Source organism: Schistocerca cancellata, unplaced genomic scaffold, assembly GCF_023864275.1.
Source record: "Schistocerca cancellata isolate TAMUIC-IGC-003103 unplaced genomic scaffold, iqSchCanc2.1 HiC_scaffold_1085, whole genome shotgun sequence".
Classification (NCBI taxonomy): Eukaryota; Metazoa; Arthropoda; class Insecta; order Orthoptera; family Acrididae; genus Schistocerca; species Schistocerca cancellata.
Window position 1 is genome coordinate 41,772 of NW_026047084.1, and position 23,678 is coordinate 65,449.

Below are 23,678 nucleotides of genomic sequence, written 5' to 3' on the forward strand. Positions count from 1 at the left end.
TGCGAGCAGGACGGGAAACGGCAGTTCGGACAGCTCAAACTTGTCACGATTCGTGTGGGAAAAATTCCGTTCCGGTACCGGGAATCGAACCCGGGCCTCCTGGGTGAAAGCCAGGTATCCTAGCCACTAGACCACACCGGACGTGGGAGCTCACTCGACGGTTCGGACGGTCGCTTGGCGCATTTCGTGTCGAGTCCCGCGTCGTCGCCCTTCTCTCTTTGCGAGCATCTTTGCGCATACTGACTGGCAAGGCGCGCACCTCAAACGTCGCAGAGCAATGCTTTTGGCTTCATGCTCTGCTGGGAGAAGAGGAAAAGGGAAGCTGTAAGTAGCAATAACAAGGAGTAAACATTTTCCCGCTGAAGCGTTGAAACGTCGTGGATAACAAACAAGAAATAAGTTGGTGCCCTAGCAACAGCACCACCATCAGTCACAGAAAATTAAATGCCCCGGGTGAGGATCGAACTCACGACCTTAAGATTATGAGACTTACGCGCTGCCTACTGCGCTACCGAGGCACGGGTGCACCGCTTGCCCTCGAAAATAGGTAAACCCTGTACCCAATATTAGACGTAGAGACACTGTACTTCCTGGATAACGTGTTCTGTTACTACACGTGCATTGCCGGCCCATTTGATTGCGGTGTTGCTGCAGCTGTTGCAACGATAGGCAGCACTCCTTGTCGTTAAAGTTCAGTGCCTCGGAGGCACCTGGACACAGCAACTTGTGAGGCCAGGCCGGCGCTAGTCTGTAGAACATGATGCGAGCGTCCTAGTGGGGACCCGCGAGTGCTGCGTTCTCGGTTCTTCTCAAGGGAATCCAGCTATATATTCTTGTGGATCGTGCATCTCAAGCGCGCAAGCCACACGGCAGCACTATCGCGGGAAAAGCAAAATGATGCATCGGCCGGGAATCGAACCCGGGCCGCCCGCGTGGCAGGCGAGCATTCTACCACTGAACCACCGATGCTCGGGTCGGTAGTAAGTTCACGCTGCTTCCCGAGCGCATGTCGCAAGGGAAAGTGGGACTGCCGTCGAGCGCCGTAGCATTCTGTCGAGAAGATGCTGCAGACGCTGAATCCTGCACTGCACTGCTTAAAAATGCCGCCAGAACGCGGTCCTCTGCGTACTCTTGCGTCGCCGGCGCCGACTTTTGCCAAAGGATGCGAAGTGTGCGTGGATACGCCGTCCGAATGCAACTGGATGTGTTCCCCTAGCCTACCTCGAAATGCGCCTGCAGGTACGATCACCTTCGGCCGCTGCCGACAGGCGGGAAGCCGACACCGCGCGGCGTCGGGGCGCTCGCTTGTGCGGTGGTGGTGTAATGGTCAGCATAGTTGCCTTCCAAGCAGTTGATCCGGGTTCGATTCCCGGCCACCGCAGCAGGCTTTTAATTTCGCGTATGAGTACTTTTGCCACGCGCCCTTACATTCATGTTTTGCCGCCTCTTACTCGCTGCAGACCAGCCTATAGATAGTGTGTCTCGACTTGTCTCGACTTTGCTCAGCTGACGCGAGAGCTGACGCTCTCCAATCGGCCTATATCAAAACGACAAGCACGAGAAACGACTGAGAGAGGTAAGGAGAGGCGAGGCGAGGCGATGGACACACAGCACGCCCCTTCATTTCACGGTGGCGTCTCCCTGACCGAATCGGGCTGTAGCTCCGAAAACAAAGGAGAAAGAAAAATAGGAAGCGAAACTGCCAACAGCACCCTGTGTTCCCATGCGCTCGCCCGCCCAAGTACTGACAAGGGCCAAAGTTGTTACATATCGGCAATCGGACACTTTCTTTCATTTTCTCTTTATCGTATGAGAACCAGTGTATTCAACATATGATGGCCATTGCCGAGTGAATGCTGTAGCGCTTCCCGACAAGTCGGGTTCGGATCCTCTGTCTGTCGGCTTCCACGCAGAGTGATGATCTTTTGGTCATCACACTCGCCAGCTGAAATCGGCGCTGCCTTTTCGTGGTAGTAAAAGCGTAGTGGCCCGTGGGGGGGATCGAACCCACGACCTTCGCGTTATTAGCACGACGCTCTAACCAACTGAGCTAACGGGCCTCGACGGACGCAGATGCTCAGCCCCACGCTCGAAACATGTGGCATGAAGCCATACGCCATTTCTATGGTCGTCGTGTGTCTGCTTCCCTTGTCTGTATCCTGCTGACGCTCACGAAACAGTAGCTATATTGCGAGCAGGACGGGAAACGGCAGTTCGGACAGCTCAAACTTGTCACGATTCGTGTGGGAAAAATTCCGTTCCGGTACCGGGAATCGAACCCGGGCCTCCTGGGTGAAAGCCAGGTATCCTAGCCACTAGACCACACCGGACGTGGGAGCTCACTCGACGGTTCGGACGGTCGCTTGGCGCATTTCGTGTCGAGTCCCGCGTCGTCGCCCTTCTCTCTTTGCGAGCATCTTTGCGCATACTGACTGGCAAGGCGCGCACCTCAAACGTCGCAGAGCAATGCTTTTGGCTTCATGCTCTGCTGGGAGAAGAGGAAAAGGGAAGCTGTAAGTAGCAATAACAAGGAGTAAACATTTTCCCGCTGAAGCGTTGAAACGTCGTGGATAACAAACAAGAAATAAGTTGGTGCCCTAGCAACAGCACCACCATCAGTCACAGAAAATTAAATGCCCCGGGTGAGGATCGAACTCACGACCTTAAGATTATGAGACTTACGCGCTGCCTACTGCGCTACCGAGGCACGGGTGCACCGCTTGCCCTCGAAAATAGGTAAACCCTGTACCCAATATTAGACGTAGAGACACTGTACTTCCTGGATAACGTGTTCTGTTACTACACGTGCATTGCCGGCCCATTTGATTGCGGTGTTGCTGCAGCTGTTGCAACGATAGGCAGCACTCCTTGTCGTTAAAGTTCAGTGCCTCGGAGGCACCTGGACACAGCAACTTGTGAGGCCAGGCCGGCGCTAGTCTGTAGAACATGATGCGAGCGTCCTAGTGGGGACCCGCGAGTGCTGCGTTCTCGGTTCTTCTCAAGGGAATCCAGCTATATATTCTTGTGGATCGTGCATCTCAAGCGCGCAAGCCACACGGCAGCACTATCGCGGGAAAAGCAAAATGATGCATCGGCCGGGAATCGAACCCGGGCCGCCCGCGTGGCAGGCGAGCATTCTACCACTGAACCACCGATGCTCGGGTCGGTAGTAAGTTCACGCTGCTTCCCGAGCGCATGTCGCAAGGGAAAGTGGGACTGCCGTCGAGCGCCGTAGCATTCTGTCGAGAAGATGCTGCAGACGCTGAATCCTGCACTGCACTGCTTAAAAATGCCGCCAGAACGCGGTCCTCTGCGTACTCTTGCGTCGCCGGCGCCGACTCTTGCCAAAGGATGCGAAGTGTGCGTGGATACGCCGTCCGAATGCAACTGGATGTGTTCCCCTAGCCTACCTCGAAATGCGCCTGCAGGTACGATCACCTTCGGCCGCTGCCGACAGGCGGGAAGCCGACACCGCGCGGCGTCGGGGCGCTCGCTTGTGCGGTGGTGGTGTAATGGTCAGCATAGTTGCCTTCCAAGCAGTTGATCCGGGTTCGATTCCCGGCCACCGCAGCAGGCTTTTAATTTCGCGTATGAGTACTTTTGCCACGCGCCCTTACATTCATGTTTTGCCGCCTCTTACTCGCTGCAGACCAGCCTATAGATAGTGTGTCTCGACTTGTCTCGACTTTGCTCAGCTGACGCGAGAGCTGACGCTCTCCAATCGGCCTATATCAAAACGACAAGCACGAGAAACGACTGAGAGAGGTAAGGAGAGGCGAGGCGAGGCGATGGACACACAGCACGCCCCTTCATTTCACGGTGGCGTCTCCCTGACCGAATCGGGCTGTAGCTCCGAAAACAAAGGAGAAAGAAAAATAGGAAGCGAAACTGCCAACAGCACCCTGTGTTCCCATGCGCTCGCCCGCCCAAGTACTGACAAGGGCCAAAGTTGTTACATATCGGCAATCGGACACTTTCTTTCATTTTCTCTTTATCGTATGAGAACCAGTGTATTCAACATATGATGGCCATTGCCGAGTGAATGCTGTAGCGCTTCCCGACAAGTCGGGTTCGGATCCTCTGTCTGTCGGCTTCCACGCAGAGTGATGATCTTTTGGTCATCACACTCGCCAGCTGAAATCGGCGCTGCCTTTTCGTGGTAGTAAAAGCGTAGTGGCCCGTGGGGGGATCGAACCCACGACCTTCGCGTTATTAGCACGACGCTCTAACCAACTGAGCTAACGGGCCTCGACGGACGCAGATGCTCAGCCCCACGCTCGAAACATGTGGCATGAAGCCATACGCCATTTCTATGGTCGTCGTGTGTCTGCTTCCCTTGTCTGTATCCTGCTGACGCTCACGAAACAGTAGCTATATTGCGAGCAGGACGGGAAACGGCAGTTCGGACAGCTCAAACTTGTCACGATTCGTGTGGGAAAAATTCCGTTCCGGTACCGGGAATCGAACCCGGGCCTCCTGGGTGAAAGCCAGGTATCCTAGCCACTAGACCACACCGGACGTGGGAGCTCACTCGACGGTTCGGACGGTCGCTTGGCGCATTTCGTGTCGAGTCCCGCGTCGTCGCCCTTCTCTCTTTGCGAGCATCTTTGCGCATACTGACTGGCAAGGCGCGCACCTCAAACGTCGCAGAGCAATGCTTTTGGCTTCATGCTCTGCTGGGAGAAGAGGAAAAGGGAAGCTGTAAGTAGCAATAACAAGGAGTAAACATTTTCCCGCTGAAGCGTTGAAACGTCGTGGATAACAAACAAGAAATAAGTTGGTGCCCTAGCAACAGCACCACCATCAGTCACAGAAAATTAAATGCCCCGGGTGAGGATCGAACTCACGACCTTAAGATTATGAGACTTACGCGCTGCCTACTGCGCTACCGAGGCACGGGTGCACCGCTTGCCCTCGAAAATAGGTAAACCCTGTACCCAATATTAGACGTAGAGACACTGTACTTCCTGGATAACGTGTTCTGTTACTACACGTGCATTGCCGGCCCATTTGATTGCGGTGTTGCTGCAGCTGTTGCAACGATAGGCAGCACTCCTTGTCGTTAAAGTTCAGTGCCTCGGAGGCACCTGGACACAGCAACTTGTGAGGCCAGGCCGGCGCTAGTCTGTAGAACATGATGCGAGCGTCCTAGTGGGGACCCGCGAGTGCTGCGTTCTCGGTTCTTCTCAAGGGAATCCAGCTATATATTCTTGTGGATCGTGCATCTCAAGCGCGCAAGCCACACGGCAGCACTATCGCGGGAAAAGCAAAATGATGCATCGGCCGGGAATCGAACCCGGGCCGCCCGCGTGGCAGGCGAGCATTCTACCACTGAACCACCGATGCTCGGGTCGGTAGTAAGTTCACGCTGCTTCCCGAGCGCATGTCGCAAGGGAAAGTGGGACTGCCGTCGAGCGCCGTAGCATTCTGTCGAGAAGATGCTGCAGACGCTGAATCCTGCACTGCACTGCTTAAAAATGCCGCCAGAACGCGGTCCTCTGCGTACTCTTGCGTCGCCGGCGCCGACTTTTGCCAAAGGATGCGAAGTGTGCGTGGATACGCCGTCCGAATGCAACTGGATGTGTTCCCCTAGCCTACCTCGAAATGCGCCTGCAGGTACGATCACCTTCGGCCGCTGCCGACAGGCGGGAAGCCGACACCGCGCGGCGTCGGGGCGCTCGCTTGTGCGGTGGTGGTGTAATGGTCAGCATAGTTGCCTTCCAAGCAGTTGATCCGGGTTCGATTCCCGGCCACCGCAGCAGGCTTTTAATTTCGCGTATGAGTACTTTTGCCACGCGCCCTTACATTCATGTTTTGCCGCCTCTTACTCGCTGCAGACCAGCCTATAGATAGTGTGTCTCGACTTGTCTCGACTTTGCTCAGCTGACGCGAGAGCTGACGCTCTCCAATCGGCCTATATCAAAACGACAAGCACGAGAAACGACTGAGAGAGGTAAGGAGAGGCGAGGCGAGGCGATGGACACACAGCACGCCCCTTCATTTCACGGTGGCGTCTCCCTGACCGAATCGGGCTGTAGCTCCGAAAACAAAGGAGAAAGAAAAATAGGAAGCGAAACTGCCAACAGCACCCTGTGTTCCCATGCGCTCGCCCGCCCAAGTACTGACAAGGGCCAAAGTTGTTACATATCGGCAATCGGACACTTTCTTTCATTTTCTCTTTATCGTATGAGAACCAGTGTATTCAACATATGATGGCCATTGCCGAGTGAATGCTGTAGCGCTTCCCGACAAGTCGGGTTCGGATCCTCTGTCTGTCGGCTTCCACGCAGAGTGATGATCTTTTGGTCATCACACTCGCCAGCTGAAATCGGCGCTGCCTTTTCGTGGTAGTAAAAGCGTAGTGGCCCGTGGGGGGGATCGAACCCACGACCTTCGCGTTATTAGCACGACGCTCTAACCAACTGAGCTAACGGGCCTCGACGGACGCAGATGCTCAGCCCCACGCTCGAAACATGTGGCATGAAGCCATACGCCATTTCTATGGTCGTCGTGTGTCTGCTTCCCTTGTCTGTATCCTGCTGACGCTCACGAAACAGTAGCTATATTGCGAGCAGGACGGGAAACGGCAGTTCGGACAGCTCAAACTTGTCACGATTCGTGTGGGAAAAATTCCGTTCCGGTACCGGGAATCGAACCCGGGCCTCCTGGGTGAAAGCCAGGTATCCTAGCCACTAGACCACACCGGACGTGGGAGCTCACTCGACGGTTCGGACGGTCGCTTGGCGCATTTCGTGTCGAGTCCCGCGTCGTCGCCCTTCTCTCTTTGCGAGCATCTTTGCGCATACTGACTGGCAAGGCGCGCACCTCAAACGTCGCAGAGCAATGCTTTTGGCTTCATGCTCTGCTGGGAGAAGAGGAAAAGGGAAGCTGTAAGTAGCAATAACAAGGAGTAAACATTTTCCCGCTGAAGCGTTGAAACGTCGTGGATAACAAACAAGAAATAAGTTGGTGCCCTAGCAACAGCACCACCATCAGTCACAGAAAATTAAATGCCCCGGGTGAGGATCGAACTCACGACCTTAAGATTATGAGACTTACGCGCTGCCTACTGCGCTACCGAGGCACGGGTGCACCGCTTGCCCTCGAAAATAGGTAAACCCTGTACCCAATATTAGACGTAGAGACACTGTACTTCCTGGATAACGTGTTCTGTTACTACACGTGCATTGCCGGCCCATTTGATTGCGGTGTTGCTGCAGCTGTTGCAACGATAGGCAGCACTCCTTGTCGTTAAAGTTCAGTGCCTCGGAGGCACCTGGACACAGCAACTTGTGAGGCCAGGCCGGCGCTAGTCTGTAGAACATGATGCGAGCGTCCTAGTGGGGACCCGCGAGTGCTGCGTTCTCGGTTCTTCTCAAGGGAATCCAGCTATATATTCTTGTGGATCGTGCATCTCAAGCGCGCAAGCCACACGGCAGCACTATCGCGGGAAAAGCAAAATGATGCATCGGCCGGGAATCGAACCCGGGCCGCCCGCGTGGCAGGCGAGCATTCTACCACTGAACCACCGATGCTCGGGTCGGTAGTAAGTTCACGCTGCTTCCCGAGCGCATGTCGCAAGGGAAAGTGGGACTGCCGTCGAGCGCCGTAGCATTCTGTCGAGAAGATGCTGCAGACGCTGAATCCTGCACTGCACTGCTTAAAAATGCCGCCAGAACGCGGTCCTCTGCGTACTCTTGCGTCGCCGGCGCCGACTCTTGCCAAAGGATGCGAAGTGTGCGTGGATACGCCGTCCGAATGCAACTGGATGTGTTCCCCTAGCCTACCTCGAAATGCGCCTGCAGGTACGATCACCTTCGGCCGCTGCCGACAGGCGGGAAGCCGACACCGCGCGGCGTCGGGGCGCTCGCTTGTGCGGTGGTGGTGTAATGGTCAGCATAGTTGCCTTCCAAGCAGTTGATCCGGGTTCGATTCCCGGCCACCGCAGCAGGCTTTTAATTTCGCGTATGAGTACTTTTGCCACGCGCCCTTACATTCATGTTTTGCCGCCTCTTACTCGCTGCAGACCAGCCTATAGATAGTGTGTCTCGACTTGTCTCGACTTTGCTCAGCTGACGCGAGAGCTGACGCTCTCCAATCGGCCTATATCAAAACGACAAGCACGAGAAACGACTGAGAGAGGTAAGGAGAGGCGAGGCGAGGCGATGGACACACAGCACGCCCCTTCATTTCACGGTGGCGTCTCCCTGACCGAATCGGGCTGTAGCTCCGAAAACAAAGGAGAAAGAAAAATAGGAAGCGAAACTGCCAACAGCACCCTGTGTTCCCATGCGCTCGCCCGCCCAAGTACTGACAAGGGCCAAAGTTGTTACATATCGGCAATCGGACACTTTCTTTCATTTTCTCTTTATCGTATGAGAACCAGTGTATTCAACATATGATGGCCATTGCCGAGTGAATGCTGTAGCGCTTCCCGACAAGTCGGGTTCGGATCCTCTGTCTGTCGGCTTCCACGCAGAGTGATGATCTTTTGGTCATCACACTCGCCAGCTGAAATCGGCGCTGCCTTTTCGTGGTAGTAAAAGCGTAGTGGCCCGTGGGGGGGATCGAACCCACGACCTTCGCGTTATTAGCACGACGCTCTAACCAACTGAGCTAACGGGCCTCGACGGACGCAGATGCTCAGCCCCACGCTCGAAACATGTGGCATGAAGCCATACGCCATTTCTATGGTCGTCGTGTGTCTGCTTCCCTTGTCTGTATCCTGCTGACGCTCACGAAACAGTAGCTATATTGCGAGCAGGACGGGAAACGGCAGTTCGGACAGCTCAAACTTGTCACGATTCGTGTGGGAAAAATTCCGTTCCGGTACCGGGAATCGAACCCGGGCCTCCTGGGTGAAAGCCAGGTATCCTAGCCACTAGACCACACCGGACGTGGGAGCTCACTCGACGGTTCGGACGGTCGCTTGGCGCATTTCGTGTCGAGTCCCGCGTCGTCGCCCTTCTCTCTTTGCGAGCATCTTTGCGCATACTGACTGGCAAGGCGCGCACCTCAAACGTCGCAGAGCAATGCTTTTGGCTTCATGCTCTGCTGGGAGAAGAGGAAAAGGGAAGCTGTAAGTAGCAATAACAAGGAGTAAACATTTTCCCGCTGAAGCGTTGAAACGTCGTGGATAACAAACAAGAAATAAGTTGGTGCCCTAGCAACAGCACCACCATCAGTCACAGAAAATTAAATGCCCCGGGTGAGGATCGAACTCACGACCTTAAGATTATGAGACTTACGCGCTGCCTACTGCGCTACCGAGGCACGGGTGCACCGCTTGCCCTCGAAAATAGGTAAACCCTGTACCCAATATTAGACGTAGAGACACTGTACTTCCTGGATAACGTGTTCTGTTACTACACGTGCATTGCCGGCCCATTTGATTGCGGTGTTGCTGCAGCTGTTGCAACGATAGGCAGCACTCCTTGTCGTTAAAGTTCAGTGCCTCGGAGGCACCTGGACACAGCAACTTGTGAGGCCAGGCCGGCGCTAGTCTGTAGAACATGATGCGAGCGTCCTAGTGGGGACCCGCGAGTGCTGCGTTCTCGGTTCTTCTCAAGGGAATCCAGCTATATATTCTTGTGGATCGTGCATCTCAAGCGCGCAAGCCACACGGCAGCACTATCGCGGGAAAAGCAAAATGATGCATCGGCCGGGAATCGAACCCGGGCCGCCCGCGTGGCAGGCGAGCATTCTACCACTGAACCACCGATGCTCGGGTCGGTAGTAAGTTCACGCTGCTTCCCGAGCGCATGTCGCAAGGGAAAGTGGGACTGCCGTCGAGCGCCGTAGCATTCTGTCGAGAAGATGCTGCAGACGCTGAATCCTGCACTGCACTGCTTAAAAATGCCGCCAGAACGCGGTCCTCTGCGTACTCTTGCGTCGCCGGCGCCGACTCTTGCCAAAGGATGCGAAGTGTGCGTGGATACGCCGTCCGAATGCAACTGGATGTGTTCCCCTAGCCTACCTCGAAATGCGCCTGCAGGTACGATCACCTTCGGCCGCTGCCGACAGGCGGGAAGCCGACACCGCGCGGCGTCGGGGCGCTCGCTTGTGCGGTGGTGGTGTAATGGTCAGCATAGTTGCCTTCCAAGCAGTTGATCCGGGTTCGATTCCCGGCCACCGCAGCAGGCTTTTAATTTCGCGTATGAGTACTTTTGCCACGCGCCCTTACATTCATGTTTTGCCGCCTCTTACTCGCTGCAGACCAGCCTATAGATAGTGTGTCTCGACTTGTCTCGACTTTGCTCAGCTGACGCGAGAGCTGACGCTCTCCAATCGGCCTATATCAAAACGACAAGCACGAGAAACGACTGAGAGAGGTAAGGAGAGGCGAGGCGAGGCGATGGACACACAGCACGCCCCTTCATTTCACGGTGGCGTCTCCCTGACCGAATCGGGCTGTAGCTCCGAAAACAAAGGAGAAAGAAAAATAGGAAGCGAAACTGCCAACAGCACCCTGTGTTCCCATGCGCTCGCCCGCCCAAGTACTGACAAGGGCCAAAGTTGTTACATATCGGCAATCGGACACTTTCTTTCATTTTCTCTTTATCGTATGAGAACCAGTGTATTCAACATATGATGGCCATTGCCGAGTGAATGCTGTAGCGCTTCCCGACAAGTCGGGTTCGGATCCTCTGTCTGTCGGCTTCCACGCAGAGTGATGATCTTTTGGTCATCACACTCGCCAGCTGAAATCGGCGCTGCCTTTTCGTGGTAGTAAAAGCGTAGTGGCCCGTGGGGGGGATCGAACCCACGACCTTCGCGTTATTAGCACGACGCTCTAACCAACTGAGCTAACGGGCCTCGACGGACGCAGATGCTCAGCCCCACGCTCGAAACATGTGGCATGAAGCCATACGCCATTTCTATGGTCGTCGTGTGTCTGCTTCCCTTGTCTGTATCCTGCTGACGCTCACGAAACAGTAGCTATATTGCGAGCAGGACGGGAAACGGCAGTTCGGACAGCTCAAACTTGTCACGATTCGTGTGGGAAAAATTCCGTTCCGGTACCGGGAATCGAACCCGGGCCTCCTGGGTGAAAGCCAGGTATCCTAGCCACTAGACCACACCGGACGTGGGAGCTCACTCGACGGTTCGGACGGTCGCTTGGCGCATTTCGTGTCGAGTCCCGCGTCGTCGCCCTTCTCTCTTTGCGAGCATCTTTGCGCATACTGACTGGCAAGGCGCGCACCTCAAACGTCGCAGAGCAATGCTTTTGGCTTCATGCTCTGCTGGGAGAAGAGGAAAAGGGAAGCTGTAAGTAGCAATAACAAGGAGTAAACATTTTCCCGCTGAAGCGTTGAAACGTCGTGGATAACAAACAAGAAATAAGTTGGTGCCCTAGCAACAGCACCACCATCAGTCACAGAAAATTAAATGCCCCGGGTGAGGATCGAACTCACGACCTTAAGATTATGAGACTTACGCGCTGCCTACTGCGCTACCGAGGCACGGGTGCACCGCTTGCCCTCGAAAATAGGTAAACCCTGTACCCAATATTAGACGTAGAGACACTGTACTTCCTGGATAACGTGTTCTGTTACTACACGTGCATTGCCGGCCCATTTGATTGCGGTGTTGCTGCAGCTGTTGCAACGATAGGCAGCACTCCTTGTCGTTAAAGTTCAGTGCCTCGGAGGCACCTGGACACAGCAACTTGTGAGGCCAGGCCGGCGCTAGTCTGTAGAACATGATGCGAGCGTCCTAGTGGGGACCCGCGAGTGCTGCGTTCTCGGTTCTTCTCAAGGGAATCCAGCTATATATTCTTGTGGATCGTGCATCTCAAGCGCGCAAGCCACACGGCAGCACTATCGCGGGAAAAGCAAAATGATGCATCGGCCGGGAATCGAACCCGGGCCGCCCGCGTGGCAGGCGAGCATTCTACCACTGAACCACCGATGCTCGGGTCGGTAGTAAGTTCACGCTGCTTCCCGAGCGCATGTCGCAAGGGAAAGTGGGACTGCCGTCGAGCGCCGTAGCATTCTGTCGAGAAGATGCTGCAGACGCTGAATCCTGCACTGCACTGCTTAAAAATGCCGCCAGAACGCGGTCCTCTGCGTACTCTTGCGTCGCCGGCGCCGACTCTTGCCAAAGGATGCGAAGTGTGCGTGGATACGCCGTCCGAATGCAACTGGATGTGTTCCCCTAGCCTACCTCGAAATGCGCCTGCAGGTACGATCACCTTCGGCCGCTGCCGACAGGCGGGAAGCCGACACCGCGCGGCGTCGGGGCGCTCGCTTGTGCGGTGGTGGTGTAATGGTCAGCATAGTTGCCTTCCAAGCAGTTGATCCGGGTTCGATTCCCGGCCACCGCAGCAGGCTTTTAATTTCGCGTATGAGTACTTTTGCCACGCGCCCTTACATTCATGTTTTGCCGCCTCTTACTCGCTGCAGACCAGCCTATAGATAGTGTGTCTCGACTTGTCTCGACTTTGCTCAGCTGACGCGAGAGCTGACGCTCTCCAATCGGCCTATATCAAAACGACAAGCACGAGAAACGACTGAGAGAGGTAAGGAGAGGCGAGGCGAGGCGATGGACACACAGCACGCCCCTTCATTTCACGGTGGCGTCTCCCTGACCGAATCGGGCTGTAGCTCCGAAAACAAAGGAGAAAGAAAAATAGGAAGCGAAACTGCCAACAGCACCCTGTGTTCCCATGCGCTCGCCCGCCCAAGTACTGACAAGGGCCAAAGTTGTTACATATCGGCAATCGGACACTTTCTTTCATTTTCTCTTTATCGTATGAGAACCAGTGTATTCAACATATGATGGCCATTGCCGAGTGAATGCTGTAGCGCTTCCCGACAAGTCGGGTTCGGATCCTCTGTCTGTCGGCTTCCACGCAGAGTGATGATCTTTTGGTCATCACACTCGCCAGCTGAAATCGGCGCTGCCTTTTCGTGGTAGTAAAAGCGTAGTGGCCCGTGGGGGGGATCGAACCCACGACCTTCGCGTTATTAGCACGACGCTCTAACCAACTGAGCTAACGGGCCTCGACGGACGCAGATGCTCAGCCCCACGCTCGAAACATGTGGCATGAAGCCATACGCCATTTCTATGGTCGTCGTGTGTCTGCTTCCCTTGTCTGTATCCTGCTGACGCTCACGAAACAGTAGCTATATTGCGAGCAGGACGGGAAACGGCAGTTCGGACAGCTCAAACTTGTCACGATTCGTGTGGGAAAAATTCCGTTCCGGTACCGGGAATCGAACCCGGGCCTCCTGGGTGAAAGCCAGGTATCCTAGCCACTAGACCACACCGGACGTGGGAGCTCACTCGACGGTTCGGACGGTCGCTTGGCGCATTTCGTGTCGAGTCCCGCGTCGTCGCCCTTCTCTCTTTGCGAGCATCTTTGCGCATACTGACTGGCAAGGCGCGCACCTCAAACGTCGCAGAGCAATGCTTTTGGCTTCATGCTCTGCTGGGAGAAGAGGAAAAGGGAAGCTGTAAGTAGCAATAACAAGGAGTAAACATTTTCCCGCTGAAGCGTTGAAACGTCGTGGATAACAAACAAGAAATAAGTTGGTGCCCTAGCAACAGCACCACCATCAGTCACAGAAAATTAAATGCCCCGGGTGAGGATCGAACTCACGACCTTAAGATTATGAGACTTACGCGCTGCCTACTGCGCTACCGAGGCACGGGTGCACCGCTTGCCCTCGAAAATAGGTAAACCCTGTACCCAATATTAGACGTAGAGACACTGTACTTCCTGGATAACGTGTTCTGTTACTACACGTGCATTGCCGGCCCATTTGATTGCGGTGTTGCTGCAGCTGTTGCAACGATAGGCAGCACTCCTTGTCGTTAAAGTTCAGTGCCTCGGAGGCACCTGGACACAGCAACTTGTGAGGCCAGGCCGGCGCTAGTCTGTAGAACATGATGCGAGCGTCCTAGTGGGGACCCGCGAGTGCTGCGTTCTCGGTTCTTCTCAAGGGAATCCAGCTATATATTCTTGTGGATCGTGCATCTCAAGCGCGCAAGCCACACGGCAGCACTATCGCGGGAAAAGCAAAATGATGCATCGGCCGGGAATCGAACCCGGGCCGCCCGCGTGGCAGGCGAGCATTCTACCACTGAACCACCGATGCTCGGGTCGGTAGTAAGTTCACGCTGCTTCCCGAGCGCATGTCGCAAGGGAAAGTGGGACTGCCGTCGAGCGCCGTAGCATTCTGTCGAGAAGATGCTGCAGACGCTGAATCCTGCACTGCACTGCTTAAAAATGCCGCCAGAACGCGGTCCTCTGCGTACTCTTGCGTCGCCGGCGCCGACTCTTGCCAAAGGATGCGAAGTGTGCGTGGATACGCCGTCCGAATGCAACTGGATGTGTTCCCCTAGCCTACCTCGAAATGCGCCTGCAGGTACGATCACCTTCGGCCGCTGCCGACAGGCGGGAAGCCGACACCGCGCGGCGTCGGGGCGCTCGCTTGTGCGGTGGTGGTGTAATGGTCAGCATAGTTGCCTTCCAAGCAGTTGATCCGGGTTCGATTCCCGGCCACCGCAGCAGGCTTTTAATTTCGCGTATGAGTACTTTTGCCACGCGCCCTTACATTCATGTTTTGCCGCCTCTTACTCGCTGCAGACCAGCCTATAGATAGTGTGTCTCGACTTGTCTCGACTTTGCTCAGCTGACGCGAGAGCTGACGCTCTCCAATCGGCCTATATCAAAACGACAAGCACGAGAAACGACTGAGAGAGGTAAGGAGAGGCGAGGCGAGGCGATGGACACACAGCACGCCCCTTCATTTCACGGTGGCGTCTCCCTGACCGAATCGGGCTGTAGCTCCGAAAACAAAGGAGAAAGAAAAATAGGAAGCGAAACTGCCAACAGCACCCTGTGTTCCCATGCGCTCGCCCGCCCAAGTACTGACAAGGGCCAAAGTTGTTACATATCGGCAATCGGACACTTTCTTTCATTTTCTCTTTATCGTATGAGAACCAGTGTATTCAACATATGATGGCCATTGCCGAGTGAATGCTGTAGCGCTTCCCGACAAGTCGGGTTCGGATCCTCTGTCTGTCGGCTTCCACGCAGAGTGATGATCTTTTGGTCATCACACTCGCCAGCTGAAATCGGCGCTGCCTTTTCGTGGTAGTAAAAGCGTAGTGGCCCGTGGGGGGGATCGAACCCACGACCTTCGCGTTATTAGCACGACGCTCTAACCAACTGAGCTAACGGGCCTCGACGGACGCAGATGCTCAGCCCCACGCTCGAAACATGTGGCATGAAGCCATACGCCATTTCTATGGTCGTCGTGTGTCTGCTTCCCTTGTCTGTATCCTGCTGACGCTCACGAAACAGTAGCTATATTGCGAGCAGGACGGGAAACGGCAGTTCGGACAGCTCAAACTTGTCACGATTCGTGTGGGAAAAATTCCGTTCCGGTACCGGGAATCGAACCCGGGCCTCCTGGGTGAAAGCCAGGTATCCTAGCCACTAGACCACACCGGACGTGGGAGCTCACTCGACGGTTCGGACGGTCGCTTGGCGCATTTCGTGTCGAGTCCCGCGTCGTCGCCCTTCTCTCTTTGCGAGCATCTTTGCGCATACTGACTGGCAAGGCGCGCACCTCAAACGTCGCAGAGCAATGCTTTTGGCTTCATGCTCTGCTGGGAGAAGAGGAAAAGGGAAGCTGTAAGTAGCAATAACAAGGAGTAAACATTTTCCCGCTGAAGCGTTGAAACGTCGTGGATAACAAACAAGAAATAAGTTGGTGCCCTAGCAACAGCACCACCATCAGTCACAGAAAATTAAATGCCCCGGGTGAGGATCGAACTCACGACCTTAAGATTATGAGACTTACGCGCTGCCTACTGCGCTACCGAGGCACGGGTGCACCGCTTGCCCTCGAAAATAGGTAAACCCTGTACCCAATATTAGACGTAGAGACACTGTACTTCCTGGATAACGTGTTCTGTTACTACACGTGCATTGCCGGCCCATTTGATTGCGGTGTTGCTGCAGCTGTTGCAACGATAGGCAGCACTCCTTGTCGTTAAAGTTCAGTGCCTCGGAGGCACCTGGACACAGCAACTTGTGAGGCCAGGCCGGCGCTAGTCTGTAGAACATGATGCGAGCGTCCTAGTGGGGACCCGCGAGTGCTGCGTTCTCGGTTCTTCTCAAGGGAATCCAGCTATATATTCTTGTGGATCGTGCATCTCAAGCGCGCAAGCCACACGGCAGCACTATCGCGGGAAAAGCAAAATGATGCATCGGCCGGGAATCGAACCCGGGCCGCCCGCGTGGCAGGCGAGCATTCTACCACTGAACCACCGATGCTCGGGTCGGTAGTAAGTTCACGCTGCTTCCCGAGCGCATGTCGCAAGGGAAAGTGGGACTGCCGTCGAGCGCCGTAGCATTCTGTCGAGAAGATGCTGCAGACGCTGAATCCTGCACTGCACTGCTTAAAAATGCCGCCAGAACGCGGTCCTCTGCGTACTCTTGCGTCGCCGGCGCCGACTCTTGCCAAAGGATGCGAAGTGTGCGTGGATACGCCGTCCGAATGCAACTGGATGTGTTCCCCTAGCCTACCTCGAAATGCGCCTGCAGGTACGATCACCTTCGGCCGCTGCCGACAGGCGGGAAGCCGACACCGCGCGGCGTCGGGGCGCTCGCTTGTGCGGTGGTGGTGTAATGGTCAGCATAGTTGCCTTCCAAGCAGTTGATCCGGGTTCGATTCCCGGCCACCGCAGCAGGCTTTTAATTTCGCGTATGAGTACTTTTGCCACGCGCCCTTACATTCATGTTTTGCCGCCTCTTACTCGCTGCAGACCAGCCTATAGATAGTGTGTCTCGACTTGTCTCGACTTTGCTCAGCTGACGCGAGAGCTGACGCTCTCCAATCGGCCTATATCAAAACGACAAGCACGAGAAACGACTGAGAGAGGTAAGGAGAGGCGAGGCGAGGCGATGGACACACAGCACGCCCCTTCATTTCACGGTGGCGTCTCCCTGACCGAATCGGGCTGTAGCTCCGAAAACAAAGGAGAAAGAAAAATAGGAAGCGAAACTGCCAACAGCACCCTGTGTTCCCATGCGCTCGCCCGCCCAAGTACTGACAAGGGCCAAAGTTGTTACATATCGGCAATCGGACACTTTCTTTCATTTTCTCTTTATCGTATGAGAACCAGTGTATTCAACATATGATGGCCATTGCCGAGTGAATGCTGTAGCGCTTCCCGACAAGTCGGGTTCGGATCCTCTGTCTGTCGGCTTCCACGCAGAGTGATGATCTTTTGGTCATCACACTCGCCAGCTGAAATCGGCGCTGCCTTTTCGTGGTAGTAAAAGCGTAGTGGCCCGTGGGGGGGATCGAACCCACGACCTTCGCGTTATTAGCACGACGCTCTAACCAACTGAGCTAACGGGCCTCGACGGACGCAGATGCTCAGCCCCACGCTCGAAACATGTGGCATGAAGCCATACGCCATTTCTATGGTCGTCGTGTGTCTGCTTCCCTTGTCTGTATCCTGCTGACGCTCACGAAACAGTAGCTATATTGCGAGCAGGACGGGAAACGGCAGTTCGGACAGCTCAAACTTGTCACGATTCGTGTGGGAAAAATTCCGTTCCGGTACCGGGAATCGAACCCGGGCCTCCTGGGTGAAAGCCAGGTATCCTAGCCACTAGACCACACCGGACGTGGGAGCTCACTCGACGGTTCGGACGGTCGCTTGGCGCATTTCGTGTCGAGTCCCGCGTCGTCGCCCTTCTCTCTTTGCGAGCATCTTTGCGCATACTGACTGGCAAGGCGCGCACCTCAAACGTCGCAGAGCAATGCTTTTGGCTTCATGCTCTGCTGGGAGAAGAGGAAAAGGGAAGCTGTAAGTAGCAATAACAAGGAGTAAACATTTTCCCGCTGAAGCGTTGAAACGTCGTGGATAACAAACAAGAAATAAGTTGGTGCCCTAGCAACAGCACCACCATCAGTCACAGAAAATTAAATGCCCCGGGTGAGGATCGAACTCACGACCTTAAGATTATGAGACTTACGCGCTGCCTACTGCGCTACCGAGGCACGGGTGCACCGCTTGCCCTCGAAAATAGGTAAACCCTGTACCCAATATTAGACGTAGAGACACTGTACTTCCTGGATAACGTGTTCTGTTACTACACGTGCATTGCCGGCCCATTTGATTGCGGTGTTGCTGCAGCTGTTGCAACGATAGGCAGCACTCCTTGTCGTTAAAGTTCAGTGCCTCGGAGGCACCTGGACACAGCAACTTGTGAGGCCAGGCCGGCGCTAGTCTGTAGAACATGATGCGAGCGTCCTAGTGGGGACCCGCGAGTGCTGCGTTCTCGGTTCTTCTCAAGGGAATCCAGCTATATATTCTTGTGGATCGTGCATCTCAAGCGCGCAAGCCACACGGCAGCACTATCGCGGGAAAAGCAAAATGATGCATCGGCCGGGAATCGAACCCGGGCCGCCCGCGTGGCAGGCGAGCATTCTACCACTGAACCACCGATGCTCGGGTCGGTAGTAAGTTCACGCTGCTTCCCGAGCGCATGTCGCAAGGGAAAGTGGGACTGCCGTCGAGCGCCGTAGCATTCTGTCGAGAAGATGCTGCAGACGCTGAATCCTGCACTGCACTGCTTAAAAATGCCGCCAGAACGCGGTCCTCTGCGTACTCTTGCGTCGCCGGCGCCGACTCTTGCCAAAGGATGCGAAGTGTGCGTGGATACGCCGTCCGAATGCAACTGGATGTGTTCCCCTAGCCTACCTCGAAATGCGCCTGCAGGTACGATCACCTTCGGCCGCTGCCGACAGGCGGGAAGCCGACACCGCGCGGCGTCGGGGCGCTCGCTTGTGCGGTGGTGGTGTAATGGTCAGCATAGTTGCCTTCCAAGCAGTTGATCCGGGTTCGATTCCCGGCCACCGCAGCAGGCTTTTAATTTCGCGTATGAGTACTTTTGCCACGCGCCCTTACATTCATGTTTTGCCGCCTCTTACTCGCTGCAGACCAGCCTATAGATAGTGTGTCTCGACTTGTCTCGACTTTGCTCAGCTGACGCGAGAGCTGACGCTCTCCAATCGGCCTATATCAAAACGACAAGCACGAGAAACGACTGAGAGAGGTAAGGAGAGGCGAGGCGAGGCGATGGACACACAGCACGCCCCTTCATTTCACGGTGGCGTCTCCCTGACCGAATCGGGCTGTAGCTCCGAAAACAAAGGAGAAAGAAAAATAGGAAGCGAAACTGCCAACAGCACCCTGTGTTCCCATGCGCTCGCCCGCCCAAGTACTGACAAGGGCCAAAGTTGTTACATATCGGCAATCGGACACTTTCTTTCATTTTCTCTTTATCGTATGAGAACCAGTGTATTCAACATATGATGGCCATTGCCGAGTGAATGCTGTAGCGCTTCCCGACAAGTCGGGTTCGGATCCTCTGTCTGTCGGCTTCCACGCAGAGTGATGATCTTTTGGTCATCACACTCGCCAGCTGAAATCGGCGCTGCCTTTTCGTGGTAGTAAAAGCGTAGTGGCCCGTGGGGGGGATCGAACCCACGACCTTCGCGTTATTAGCACGACGCTCTAACCAACTGAGCTAACGGGCCTCGACGGACGCAGATGCTCAGCCCCACGCTCGAAACATGTGGCATGAAGCCATACGCCATTTCTATGGTCGTCGTGTGTCTGCTTCCCTTGTCTGTATCCTGCTGACGCTCACGAAACAGTAGCTATATTGCGAGCAGGACGGGAAACGGCAGTTCGGACAGCTCAAACTTGTCACGATTCGTGTGGGAAAAATTCCGTTCCGGTACCGGGAATCGAACCCGGGCCTCCTGGGTGAAAGCCAGGTATCCTAGCCACTAGACCACACCGGACGTGGGAGCTCACTCGACGGTTCGGACGGTCGCTTGGCGCATTTCGTGTCGAGTCCCGCGTCGTCGCCCTTCTCTCTTTGCGAGCATCTTTGCGCATACTGACTGGCAAGGCGCGCACCTCAAACGTCGCAGAGCAATGCTTTTGGCTTCATGCTCTGCTGGGAGAAGAGGAAAAGGGAAGCTGTAAGTAGCAATAACAAGGAGTAAACATTTTCCCGCTGAAGCGTTGAAACGTCGTGGATAACAAACAAGAAATAAGTTGGTGCCCTAGCAACAGCACCACCATCAGTCACAGAAAATTAAATGCCCCGGGTGAGGATCGAACTCACGACCTTAAGATTATGAGACTTACGCGCTGCCTACTGCGCTACCGAGGCACGGGTGCACCGCTTGCCCTCGAAAATAGGTAAACCCTGTACCCAATATTAGACGTAGAGACACTGTACTTCCTGGATAACGTGTTCTGTTACTACACGTGCATTGCCGGCCCATTTGATTGCGGTGTTGCTGCAGCTGTTGCAACGATAGGCAGCACTCCTTGTCGTTAAAGTTCAGTGCCTCGGAGGCACCTGGACACAGCAACTTGTGAGGCCAGGCCGGCGCTAGTCTGTAGAACATGATGCGAGCGTCCTAGTGGGGACCCGCGAGTGCTGCGTTCTCGGTTCTTCTCAAGGGAATCCAGCTATATATTCTTGTGGATCGTGCATCTCAAGCGCGCAAGCCACACGGCAGCACTATCGCGGGAAAAGCAAAATGATGCATCGGCCGGGAATCGAACCCGGGCCGCCCGCGTGGCAGGCGAGCATTCTACCACTGAACCACCGATGCTCGGGTCGGTAGTAAGTTCACGCTGCTTCCCGAGCGCATGTCGCAAGGGAAAGTGGGACTGCCGTCGAGCGCCGTAGCATTCTGTCGAGAAGATGCTGCAGACGCTGAATCCTGCACTGCACTGCTTAAAAATGCCGCCAGAACGCGGTCCTCTGCGTACTCTTGCGTCGCCGGCGCCGACTCTTGCCAAAGGATGCGAAGTGTGCGTGGATACGCCGTCCGAATGCAACTGGATGTGTTCCCCTAGCCTACCTCGAAATGCGCCTGCAGGTACGATCACCTTCGGCCGCTGCCGACAGGCGGGAAGCCGACACCGCGCGGCGTCGGGGCGCTCGCTTGTGCGGTGGTGGTGTAATGGTCAGCATAGTTGCCTTCCAAGCAGTTGATCCGGGTTCGATTCCCGGCCACCGCAGCAGGCTTTTAATTTCGCGTATGAGTACTTTTGCCACGCGCCCTTACATTCATGTTTTGCCGCCTCTTACTCGCTGCAGACCAGCCTATAGATAGTGTGTCTCGACTTGTCTCGACTTTGCTCAGCTGACGCGAGAGCTGACGCTCTCCAATCGGCCTATATCAAAACGACAAGCACGAGAAACGACTGAGAGAGGTAAGGAGAGGCGAGGCGAGGCGATGGACACACAGCACGCCCCTTCATTTCACGGTGGCGTCTCCCTGACCGAATCGGGCTGTAGCTCCGAAAACAAAGGAGAAAGAAAAATAGGAAGCGAAACTGCCAACAGCACCCTGTGTTCCCATGCGCTCGCCCGCCCAAGTACTGACAAGGGCCAAAGTTGTTACATATCGGCAATCGGACACTTTCTTTCATTTTCTCTTTATCGTATGAGAACCAGTGTATTCAACATATGATGGCCATTGCCGAGTGAATGCTGTAGCGCTTCCCGACAAGTCGGGTTCGGATCCTCTGTCTGTCGGCTTCCACGCAGAGTGATGATCTTTTGGTCATCACACTCGCCAGCTGAAATCGGCGCTGCCTTTTCGTGGTAGTAAAAGCGTAGTGGCCCGTGGGGGGGATCGAACCCACGACCTTCGCGTTATTAGCACGACGCTCTAACCAACTGAGCTAACGGGCCTCGACGGACGCAGATGCTCAGCCCCACGCTCGAAACATGTGGCATGAAGCCATACGCCATTTCTATGGTCGTCGTGTGTCTGCTTCCCTTGTCTGTATCCTGCTGACGCTCACGAAACAGTAGCTATATTGCGAGCAGGACGGGAAACGGCAGTTCGGACAGCTCAAACTTGTCACGATTCGTGTGGGAAAAATTCCGTTCCGGTACCGGGAATCGAACCCGGGCCTCCTGGGTGAAAGCCAGGTATCCTAGCCACTAGACCACACCGGACGTGGGAGCTCACTCGACGGTTCGGCCGGTCGCTTGGCGCATTTCGTGTCGAGTCCCGCGTCGTCGCCCTTCTCTCTTTGCGAGCATCTTTGCGCATACTGACTGGCAAGGCGCGCACCTCAAACGTCGCAGAGCAATGCTTTTGGCTTCATGCTCTGCTGGGAGAAGAGGAAAAGGGAAGCTGTAAGTAGCAATAACAAGGAGTAAACATTTTCCCGCTGAAGCGTTGAAACGTCGTGGATAACAAACAAGAAATAAGTTGGTGCCCTAGCAACAGCACCACCATCAGTCACAGAAAATTAAATGCCCCGGGTGAGGATCGAACTCACGACCTTAAGATTATGAGACTTACGCGCTGCCTACTGCGCTACCGAGGCACGGGTGCACCGCTTGCCCTCGAAAATAGGTAAACCCTGTACCCAATATTAGACGTAGAGACACTGTACTTCCTGGATAACGTGTTCTGTTACTACACGTGCATTGCCGGCCCATTTGATTGCGGTGTTGCTGCAGCTGTTGCAACGATAGGCAGCACTCCTTGTCGTTAAAGTTCAGTGCCTCGGAGGCACCTGGACACAGCAACTTGTGAGGCCAGGCCGGCGCTAGTCTGTAGAACATGATGCGAGCGTCCTAGTGGGGACCCGCGAGTGCTGCGTTCTCGGTTCTTCTCAAGGGAATCCAGCTATATATTCTTGTGGATCGTGCATCTCAAGCGCGCAAGCCACACGGCAGCACTATCGCGGGAAAAGCAAAATGATGCATCGGCCGGGAATCGAACCCGGGCCGCCCGCGTGGCAGGCGAGCATTCTACCACTGAACCACCGATGCTCGGGTCGGTAGTAAGTTCACGCTGCTTCCCGAGCGCATGTCGCAAGGGAAAGTGGGACTGCCGTCGAGCGCCGTAGCATTCTGTCGAGAAGATGCTGCAGACGCTGAATCCTGCACTGCACTGCTTAAAAATGCCGCCAGAACGCGGTCCTCTGCGTACTCTTGCGTCGCCGGCGCCGACTCTTGCCAAAGAATGCGAAGTGTGCGTGGATACGCCGTCCGAATGCAACTGGATGTGTTCCCCTAGCCTACCTCGAAATGCGCCTGCAGGTACGATCACCTTCGGCCGCTGCCGACAGGCGGGAAGCCGACACCGCGCGGCGTCGGGGCGCTCGCTTGTGCGGTGGTGGTGTAATGGTCAGCATAGTTGCCTTCCAAGCAGTTGATCCGGGTTCGATTCCCGGCCACCGCAGCAGGCTTTTAATTTCGCGTATGAGTACTTTTGCCACGCGCCCTTACATTCATGTTTTGCCGCCTCTTACTCGCTGCAGACCAGCCTATAGATAGTGTGTCTCGACTTGTCTCGACTTTGCTCAGCTGACGCGAGAGCTGACGCTCTCCAATCGGCCTATATCAAAACGACAAGCACGAGAAACGACTGAGAGAGGTAAGGAGAGGCGAGGCGAGGCGATGGACACACAGCACGCCCCTTCATTTCACGGTGGCGTCTCCCTGACCGAATCGGGCTGTAGCTCCGAAAACAAAGGAGAAAGAAAAATAGGAAGCGAAACTGCCAACAGCACCCTGTGTTCCCATGCGCTCGCCCGCCCAAGTACTGACAAGGGCCAAAGTTGTTACATATCGGCAATCGGACACTTTC

General features: G+C 55.1%; 54 non-coding genes across 54 annotated transcripts; 11 read left to right on the top strand and 43 right to left on the bottom strand.

Moving 5' to 3' along the window:
* Positions 1 to 69: 69 nt before the first annotated feature.
* Positions 70 to 141, bottom strand: Trnae-uuc (transfer RNA glutamic acid (anticodon UUC)). The gene has a single exon. It is a non-coding gene; the product is annotated as a tRNA-Glu (tRNA).
* A 304-nt stretch (positions 142 to 445) lies between these two features.
* Trnam-cau (transfer RNA methionine (anticodon CAU)) lies at positions 446 to 518 on the bottom strand. Its single transcript has one exon. It is a non-coding gene; the product is annotated as a tRNA-Met (tRNA).
* Positions 519 to 898: 380 nt separating this feature from the next.
* Trnag-gcc (transfer RNA glycine (anticodon GCC)) lies at positions 899 to 969 on the bottom strand. The gene has a single exon. It is a non-coding gene; the product is annotated as a tRNA-Gly (tRNA).
* Positions 970 to 1,309: 340 nt separating this feature from the next.
* On the top strand, positions 1,310 to 1,381 carry Trnag-ucc (transfer RNA glycine (anticodon UCC)). The gene has a single exon. It is a non-coding gene; the product is annotated as a tRNA-Gly (tRNA).
* A 604-nt stretch (positions 1,382 to 1,985) lies between these two features.
* Trnai-aau (transfer RNA isoleucine (anticodon AAU)) lies at positions 1,986 to 2,060 on the bottom strand. Its single transcript has one exon. It is a non-coding gene; the product is annotated as a tRNA-Ile (tRNA).
* A 198-nt stretch (positions 2,061 to 2,258) lies between these two features.
* Trnae-uuc (transfer RNA glutamic acid (anticodon UUC)) lies at positions 2,259 to 2,330 on the bottom strand. The gene has a single exon. It is a non-coding gene; the product is annotated as a tRNA-Glu (tRNA).
* Positions 2,331 to 2,634: 304 nt separating this feature from the next.
* On the bottom strand, positions 2,635 to 2,707 carry Trnam-cau (transfer RNA methionine (anticodon CAU)). Its single transcript has one exon. It is a non-coding gene; the product is annotated as a tRNA-Met (tRNA).
* Positions 2,708 to 3,087: 380 nt separating this feature from the next.
* Positions 3,088 to 3,158, bottom strand: Trnag-gcc (transfer RNA glycine (anticodon GCC)). The gene has a single exon. It is a non-coding gene; the product is annotated as a tRNA-Gly (tRNA).
* A 340-nt stretch (positions 3,159 to 3,498) lies between these two features.
* On the top strand, positions 3,499 to 3,570 carry Trnag-ucc (transfer RNA glycine (anticodon UCC)). The gene has a single exon. It is a non-coding gene; the product is annotated as a tRNA-Gly (tRNA).
* Positions 3,571 to 4,174: 604 nt separating this feature from the next.
* Trnai-aau (transfer RNA isoleucine (anticodon AAU)) lies at positions 4,175 to 4,248 on the bottom strand. Its single transcript has one exon. It is a non-coding gene; the product is annotated as a tRNA-Ile (tRNA).
* Positions 4,249 to 4,446: 198 nt separating this feature from the next.
* Positions 4,447 to 4,518, bottom strand: Trnae-uuc (transfer RNA glutamic acid (anticodon UUC)). The gene has a single exon. It is a non-coding gene; the product is annotated as a tRNA-Glu (tRNA).
* A 304-nt stretch (positions 4,519 to 4,822) lies between these two features.
* Trnam-cau (transfer RNA methionine (anticodon CAU)) lies at positions 4,823 to 4,895 on the bottom strand. Its single transcript has one exon. It is a non-coding gene; the product is annotated as a tRNA-Met (tRNA).
* Positions 4,896 to 5,275: 380 nt separating this feature from the next.
* On the bottom strand, positions 5,276 to 5,346 carry Trnag-gcc (transfer RNA glycine (anticodon GCC)). Its single transcript has one exon. It is a non-coding gene; the product is annotated as a tRNA-Gly (tRNA).
* A 340-nt stretch (positions 5,347 to 5,686) lies between these two features.
* Trnag-ucc (transfer RNA glycine (anticodon UCC)) lies at positions 5,687 to 5,758 on the top strand. Its single transcript has one exon. It is a non-coding gene; the product is annotated as a tRNA-Gly (tRNA).
* A 604-nt stretch (positions 5,759 to 6,362) lies between these two features.
* Positions 6,363 to 6,437, bottom strand: Trnai-aau (transfer RNA isoleucine (anticodon AAU)). Its single transcript has one exon. It is a non-coding gene; the product is annotated as a tRNA-Ile (tRNA).
* A 198-nt stretch (positions 6,438 to 6,635) lies between these two features.
* Trnae-uuc (transfer RNA glutamic acid (anticodon UUC)) lies at positions 6,636 to 6,707 on the bottom strand. The gene has a single exon. It is a non-coding gene; the product is annotated as a tRNA-Glu (tRNA).
* Positions 6,708 to 7,011: 304 nt separating this feature from the next.
* Trnam-cau (transfer RNA methionine (anticodon CAU)) lies at positions 7,012 to 7,084 on the bottom strand. Its single transcript has one exon. It is a non-coding gene; the product is annotated as a tRNA-Met (tRNA).
* A 380-nt stretch (positions 7,085 to 7,464) lies between these two features.
* Trnag-gcc (transfer RNA glycine (anticodon GCC)) lies at positions 7,465 to 7,535 on the bottom strand. Its single transcript has one exon. It is a non-coding gene; the product is annotated as a tRNA-Gly (tRNA).
* Positions 7,536 to 7,875: 340 nt separating this feature from the next.
* Positions 7,876 to 7,947, top strand: Trnag-ucc (transfer RNA glycine (anticodon UCC)). Its single transcript has one exon. It is a non-coding gene; the product is annotated as a tRNA-Gly (tRNA).
* Positions 7,948 to 8,551: 604 nt separating this feature from the next.
* Trnai-aau (transfer RNA isoleucine (anticodon AAU)) lies at positions 8,552 to 8,626 on the bottom strand. Its single transcript has one exon. It is a non-coding gene; the product is annotated as a tRNA-Ile (tRNA).
* Positions 8,627 to 8,824: 198 nt separating this feature from the next.
* On the bottom strand, positions 8,825 to 8,896 carry Trnae-uuc (transfer RNA glutamic acid (anticodon UUC)). Its single transcript has one exon. It is a non-coding gene; the product is annotated as a tRNA-Glu (tRNA).
* Positions 8,897 to 9,200: 304 nt separating this feature from the next.
* Positions 9,201 to 9,273, bottom strand: Trnam-cau (transfer RNA methionine (anticodon CAU)). Its single transcript has one exon. It is a non-coding gene; the product is annotated as a tRNA-Met (tRNA).
* A 380-nt stretch (positions 9,274 to 9,653) lies between these two features.
* Trnag-gcc (transfer RNA glycine (anticodon GCC)) lies at positions 9,654 to 9,724 on the bottom strand. The gene has a single exon. It is a non-coding gene; the product is annotated as a tRNA-Gly (tRNA).
* Positions 9,725 to 10,064: 340 nt separating this feature from the next.
* On the top strand, positions 10,065 to 10,136 carry Trnag-ucc (transfer RNA glycine (anticodon UCC)). The gene has a single exon. It is a non-coding gene; the product is annotated as a tRNA-Gly (tRNA).
* Positions 10,137 to 10,740: 604 nt separating this feature from the next.
* On the bottom strand, positions 10,741 to 10,815 carry Trnai-aau (transfer RNA isoleucine (anticodon AAU)). Its single transcript has one exon. It is a non-coding gene; the product is annotated as a tRNA-Ile (tRNA).
* Positions 10,816 to 11,013: 198 nt separating this feature from the next.
* On the bottom strand, positions 11,014 to 11,085 carry Trnae-uuc (transfer RNA glutamic acid (anticodon UUC)). The gene has a single exon. It is a non-coding gene; the product is annotated as a tRNA-Glu (tRNA).
* A 304-nt stretch (positions 11,086 to 11,389) lies between these two features.
* Positions 11,390 to 11,462, bottom strand: Trnam-cau (transfer RNA methionine (anticodon CAU)). The gene has a single exon. It is a non-coding gene; the product is annotated as a tRNA-Met (tRNA).
* A 380-nt stretch (positions 11,463 to 11,842) lies between these two features.
* Positions 11,843 to 11,913, bottom strand: Trnag-gcc (transfer RNA glycine (anticodon GCC)). The gene has a single exon. It is a non-coding gene; the product is annotated as a tRNA-Gly (tRNA).
* Positions 11,914 to 12,253: 340 nt separating this feature from the next.
* Positions 12,254 to 12,325, top strand: Trnag-ucc (transfer RNA glycine (anticodon UCC)). The gene has a single exon. It is a non-coding gene; the product is annotated as a tRNA-Gly (tRNA).
* A 604-nt stretch (positions 12,326 to 12,929) lies between these two features.
* On the bottom strand, positions 12,930 to 13,004 carry Trnai-aau (transfer RNA isoleucine (anticodon AAU)). The gene has a single exon. It is a non-coding gene; the product is annotated as a tRNA-Ile (tRNA).
* A 198-nt stretch (positions 13,005 to 13,202) lies between these two features.
* Trnae-uuc (transfer RNA glutamic acid (anticodon UUC)) lies at positions 13,203 to 13,274 on the bottom strand. The gene has a single exon. It is a non-coding gene; the product is annotated as a tRNA-Glu (tRNA).
* Positions 13,275 to 13,578: 304 nt separating this feature from the next.
* Trnam-cau (transfer RNA methionine (anticodon CAU)) lies at positions 13,579 to 13,651 on the bottom strand. Its single transcript has one exon. It is a non-coding gene; the product is annotated as a tRNA-Met (tRNA).
* A 380-nt stretch (positions 13,652 to 14,031) lies between these two features.
* Trnag-gcc (transfer RNA glycine (anticodon GCC)) lies at positions 14,032 to 14,102 on the bottom strand. The gene has a single exon. It is a non-coding gene; the product is annotated as a tRNA-Gly (tRNA).
* A 340-nt stretch (positions 14,103 to 14,442) lies between these two features.
* Trnag-ucc (transfer RNA glycine (anticodon UCC)) lies at positions 14,443 to 14,514 on the top strand. Its single transcript has one exon. It is a non-coding gene; the product is annotated as a tRNA-Gly (tRNA).
* Positions 14,515 to 15,118: 604 nt separating this feature from the next.
* Trnai-aau (transfer RNA isoleucine (anticodon AAU)) lies at positions 15,119 to 15,193 on the bottom strand. The gene has a single exon. It is a non-coding gene; the product is annotated as a tRNA-Ile (tRNA).
* Positions 15,194 to 15,391: 198 nt separating this feature from the next.
* Trnae-uuc (transfer RNA glutamic acid (anticodon UUC)) lies at positions 15,392 to 15,463 on the bottom strand. Its single transcript has one exon. It is a non-coding gene; the product is annotated as a tRNA-Glu (tRNA).
* Positions 15,464 to 15,767: 304 nt separating this feature from the next.
* Positions 15,768 to 15,840, bottom strand: Trnam-cau (transfer RNA methionine (anticodon CAU)). The gene has a single exon. It is a non-coding gene; the product is annotated as a tRNA-Met (tRNA).
* A 380-nt stretch (positions 15,841 to 16,220) lies between these two features.
* Trnag-gcc (transfer RNA glycine (anticodon GCC)) lies at positions 16,221 to 16,291 on the bottom strand. The gene has a single exon. It is a non-coding gene; the product is annotated as a tRNA-Gly (tRNA).
* Positions 16,292 to 16,631: 340 nt separating this feature from the next.
* Trnag-ucc (transfer RNA glycine (anticodon UCC)) lies at positions 16,632 to 16,703 on the top strand. Its single transcript has one exon. It is a non-coding gene; the product is annotated as a tRNA-Gly (tRNA).
* A 604-nt stretch (positions 16,704 to 17,307) lies between these two features.
* On the bottom strand, positions 17,308 to 17,382 carry Trnai-aau (transfer RNA isoleucine (anticodon AAU)). Its single transcript has one exon. It is a non-coding gene; the product is annotated as a tRNA-Ile (tRNA).
* Positions 17,383 to 17,580: 198 nt separating this feature from the next.
* Positions 17,581 to 17,652, bottom strand: Trnae-uuc (transfer RNA glutamic acid (anticodon UUC)). The gene has a single exon. It is a non-coding gene; the product is annotated as a tRNA-Glu (tRNA).
* A 304-nt stretch (positions 17,653 to 17,956) lies between these two features.
* Trnam-cau (transfer RNA methionine (anticodon CAU)) lies at positions 17,957 to 18,029 on the bottom strand. The gene has a single exon. It is a non-coding gene; the product is annotated as a tRNA-Met (tRNA).
* A 380-nt stretch (positions 18,030 to 18,409) lies between these two features.
* Trnag-gcc (transfer RNA glycine (anticodon GCC)) lies at positions 18,410 to 18,480 on the bottom strand. The gene has a single exon. It is a non-coding gene; the product is annotated as a tRNA-Gly (tRNA).
* A 340-nt stretch (positions 18,481 to 18,820) lies between these two features.
* On the top strand, positions 18,821 to 18,892 carry Trnag-ucc (transfer RNA glycine (anticodon UCC)). The gene has a single exon. It is a non-coding gene; the product is annotated as a tRNA-Gly (tRNA).
* A 604-nt stretch (positions 18,893 to 19,496) lies between these two features.
* On the bottom strand, positions 19,497 to 19,571 carry Trnai-aau (transfer RNA isoleucine (anticodon AAU)). Its single transcript has one exon. It is a non-coding gene; the product is annotated as a tRNA-Ile (tRNA).
* Positions 19,572 to 19,769: 198 nt separating this feature from the next.
* Trnae-uuc (transfer RNA glutamic acid (anticodon UUC)) lies at positions 19,770 to 19,841 on the bottom strand. Its single transcript has one exon. It is a non-coding gene; the product is annotated as a tRNA-Glu (tRNA).
* A 304-nt stretch (positions 19,842 to 20,145) lies between these two features.
* Trnam-cau (transfer RNA methionine (anticodon CAU)) lies at positions 20,146 to 20,218 on the bottom strand. The gene has a single exon. It is a non-coding gene; the product is annotated as a tRNA-Met (tRNA).
* A 380-nt stretch (positions 20,219 to 20,598) lies between these two features.
* Trnag-gcc (transfer RNA glycine (anticodon GCC)) lies at positions 20,599 to 20,669 on the bottom strand. Its single transcript has one exon. It is a non-coding gene; the product is annotated as a tRNA-Gly (tRNA).
* Positions 20,670 to 21,009: 340 nt separating this feature from the next.
* On the top strand, positions 21,010 to 21,081 carry Trnag-ucc (transfer RNA glycine (anticodon UCC)). Its single transcript has one exon. It is a non-coding gene; the product is annotated as a tRNA-Gly (tRNA).
* A 604-nt stretch (positions 21,082 to 21,685) lies between these two features.
* On the bottom strand, positions 21,686 to 21,760 carry Trnai-aau (transfer RNA isoleucine (anticodon AAU)). The gene has a single exon. It is a non-coding gene; the product is annotated as a tRNA-Ile (tRNA).
* A 198-nt stretch (positions 21,761 to 21,958) lies between these two features.
* On the bottom strand, positions 21,959 to 22,030 carry Trnae-uuc (transfer RNA glutamic acid (anticodon UUC)). The gene has a single exon. It is a non-coding gene; the product is annotated as a tRNA-Glu (tRNA).
* A 304-nt stretch (positions 22,031 to 22,334) lies between these two features.
* Trnam-cau (transfer RNA methionine (anticodon CAU)) lies at positions 22,335 to 22,407 on the bottom strand. The gene has a single exon. It is a non-coding gene; the product is annotated as a tRNA-Met (tRNA).
* A 380-nt stretch (positions 22,408 to 22,787) lies between these two features.
* Positions 22,788 to 22,858, bottom strand: Trnag-gcc (transfer RNA glycine (anticodon GCC)). The gene has a single exon. It is a non-coding gene; the product is annotated as a tRNA-Gly (tRNA).
* Positions 22,859 to 23,198: 340 nt separating this feature from the next.
* Positions 23,199 to 23,270, top strand: Trnag-ucc (transfer RNA glycine (anticodon UCC)). Its single transcript has one exon. It is a non-coding gene; the product is annotated as a tRNA-Gly (tRNA).
* The last annotated feature ends 408 nt before the right edge of the window (positions 23,271 to 23,678 follow it).